At 39.1% G+C, this 3,533-nt stretch overlaps 1 pseudogene across 1 annotated transcript; it reads left to right on the plus strand.

The window, feature by feature from the left end:
- Positions 1 to 649: 649 nt before the first annotated feature.
- LOC149209180 (GDSL esterase/lipase At4g10955-like) lies at positions 650 to 2,382 on the plus strand (annotated as a pseudogene). Its single transcript, XR_016252190.1, has 2 exons — positions 650 to 878; positions 994 to 2,382. The product of XR_016252190.1 is annotated as a GDSL esterase/lipase At4g10955-like (transcript).
- Positions 2,383 to 3,533: the final 1,151 nt, after the last annotated feature.

The following is a 3,533-nucleotide window of genomic DNA, read 5'->3' on the forward strand; positions in this document are numbered from 1 at the left end:
TGTGTTTTTTTAATCGGTGATTTTTAATGTAATTAAATCAATATATCTTTAAGATAGTGAAATTTTTCATTAATAATTTTGTTACAGAAAATAAAAACCTTGAACATTTAACTCGTAAAATAAGAATGGAATAAGCTATGATGTCTAACACCCCTACAACCCCTTTCCTCTCCTTCCGTTCCAAGTCCACTACGCCTTCGTCCTCATTTCCTTGCTTTGTCACCTTCCTTCCCTTTCATTTCAATGTGGGATTCACTAATACCGGATTCATTAATATGATCGCAGATTTCGAGAGACTGCGTGTGGAGCCGGAGCGTATTGAAGCTGACATCTCCACCTGCTTTGCTTCCCTCCCCTTTCCTCATGTGTGGGGTTAACTAACATGAGACTAGAGGAGGCGGAGTGTATTAAAGCTCGAATCTCTGCCTCCTTCCTTTTCCGTTCCTGGAGACTGGGATTGACTAATATGACATTTCCCTCATGTGTGAATTGGGCTAATATGAAATTTTTCTCCGCCACATACACCTCTTTCATCGGATGAATAGATAAGGTCATCATGATGACAATGCCAACCACATGACAACTTTTGTATGGTAGATATCACACTTCCAAATCTTAATTTAAAAAGATTAAGCCTTGTAGAGTCCGCTTAAAGTCCGCTGCCAATCACAAGTGGGCCAATTATATTATTAGTGTAAACGTCCGAGAAAATACCGAAACAATCGCAAGCAAACGAAGTGTCCAAAATTCCTCGGCTTCATCATACCATCAAAACCGACGAATGGAAATCCTGGAGCTAATTCGAGGCCCAACAAAATGGCCAGCGAGCGCCAGAACTTCGAGCTTTCGGGGCCTCGCCATCTCGGTAACATCGACTGGTAAGAACGTTCATACGAACTATTGCAATCTCCGAGAATTTCTGTTCACTGATTGATATGTTGAAGGATTCTCATAATAAATCTGACTGCGATTCTCTGTATTGTCCAAATACAGGCAGGATTCGAATCACAGGCGCTGTGTAGCTGCCAGTCTGGTGCAGGCGTGTGCATCCAGGAACGCGACCGGCAAGCTCGCAGGCTCGGCCGGGACGCCCTAGCAGAGAAATGGTGGAGGTTTTTCAACTTCAAGCTCCTTCACCCGCTGATCGACGTAGCCGACGGCGGCTCTATCTTCGGTGCCGTGTACAAGTGGAGCAGAACGGCAGCAGGCTCACCGTTCCGCCCACTCGGCGCGCCCAGGATCGTGGTAGCATTTAGAGGAACAATTACCAAATCGAACACCTTCGCCGGCGACCTAAAGCTTGATCTGCAGATCGTTAAACACGGACTCCACACGACTACCCGGTTCAAGGCGGCGTTTGACGCGGTGAAGAAGTGCGTGTGCGAGAGCGGGCGGGAGAACGTGTGGATCGCTGGACATTCCCTTGGGGCGGCTATGGCAATGCTTGCAGGGAGACGGATGGCTGAAGAGGGACTGTTCCTGGAGGCTCATCTCTTCAACCCGCCTTTCTTCTCGGCTCCCGTGGACAGAATCAGGAGCAATAAGGTCAAGCGCGGCCTGCACATCACCAGAAGCCTGGTGGCGGCCGGGCTCGCCGTGGCTCTCAAGGATAAACACAGCCGCATGGAATCACACAACGCATTCTTCGCCCTGCGCGAGTGGGTTCCGTGCCTCTATGTTAATCCCAGGGACGATATCTGCTCGGCTTATGTTGCCTATTTCACCAACCAGCAGACGATGCGGGAAATCGGGGCCGGCAGAATTGCGAGCCTCGCAGTGCGGCATTCCATCGGCGAATTAGTTCTGTCCGCCGTTGGGGTCGAGTCGAAGGCGCTGCATCGCATTCCCTCCGCGAGGCTTACGGTTACATTGGTACCAGCGCCGGATTTCAAGAGGGCGCACGGTCTTCATCAGTGGTGGGCGTCGGATCTCAGAATCCAGTGCACCGAATGCAGGATTAGCGAAGGACCGGAACACTCGAAATAAAACGCCGAGGTCAAAGCAAATGCCGTCAAGCTTGTAGCCGGCCTGGTTTTTCACGGGTAAATTGTAATATAATATGATCTCAATATCAGTATTGTAGTGGGAACAAATGTGCAAGGGAATTGGTCCGATAGTATCGAGTTTATGTGGAATAGATATATGCTGAAAAACACAGAGAGATGTGCAATGAGGGTAGTTACCCAATGAAATAGGGGGTCGCATCTTCTAATAACCTTCTCTTCGCGGGATTGGAGTAGCATAGGAATATCATTATTGTGATGATAGAGATGATGTTAATTGGGTTAATATGAGATGGTTGAGAGGGATCATTGTGATCCCTCATTAAAGTTCAATTTTAACCATTAATGTTTTTGAGTTATATTTATGAAAAATTAATCAATTTTATTTTGGACGTGTGTTTGTATAAGAGGTTATTATTATGTTTGCAATAATAAGTATTATGCATTTGGTTTTAGACTATTTATTTATTATATTATTTTGATTAAATAAATTAAATAATTTTCCATTTTAAAAATAAAATTGTAAATATTATTTTTTATTTATTACAATTTTTTTATTCGCATATACTTGTAATATCATAATAATACTTAAACTTAATACTAATCTAATCATATCAGTTTTCTTTCCTAAAGATCTGCATCCTCTCATGTCATTCAACTTATGTAATAACAAAATATACCTTACGAACTTCTCATATTCACAGAAAAGAAAAAATGCTTCATGCTTACCGGGCTATTGGGTATCCATGAACCTTTAGGAACTCTGACATTATTTCATTAAATTCGTGACATTTATAATCATCATCATTTATCATTAAATGCGCTTGTTCAACTTTTGTTTGTTTTGTTTTAATATTATATTTAAATTATTGTTTTATATTTATCATGGGTGTGATTTTGTTTTTTAATTTTTGGGTGTAAAGTTAAATCTACTTACCTATATGTTATTAGGAAATTTTAATATATTTATTCGTTACATGACCATTAAAGATTTTTTATAATCGTTAATATTCAAATTTATTATAATTTGTTTAACTTTAAAGTTTCCATAATAAATTGATTTTTTATATTTAAAATTCAAAAAATAACATTATCAATCTGAAAGATATATTTTGATAATCAAATTATTTTTAGTTAAGTAATTTTCTTTTCAAATGTAGTAAAAAATTTCAAGCAACTATCATAAAAGTTAATAGAAAAATTTAATACATTGAATAAAATTACTTATATTAGCATTTTTTATAGCTAATTTTCTTTCAAAATCAAACGTGACCATCTCCAATCAATCAACCATCACAGTGGTTAGAAAAAAAGAAATCTCAGTGGTTAGAAAAAAAGAAATCTAATTTCTATTAAATAGGTGTGCAATATCTCTTCAAGTATTTTTTAGGGAAATTGCAATATCTTTTTAAAAAAAATGTCATTTGTTTTATAATCAATTTGTTTATATATATGCAAATCTGACTTTCCAACATGGATATATGATCAATCAATCAGAAATTTATTATTATTGTTGTTGGGTAGGATTAG

The sequence above is a fragment of the Pinus tabuliformis genome, chromosome 1_2 (genome assembly GCF_031772625.1).
Source record: "Pinus tabuliformis cultivar Carrire ecotype Pingquan chromosome 1_2, CPIR1, whole genome shotgun sequence".
Taxonomy (NCBI): Eukaryota; Viridiplantae; Streptophyta; class Pinopsida; order Pinales; family Pinaceae; genus Pinus; species Pinus tabuliformis.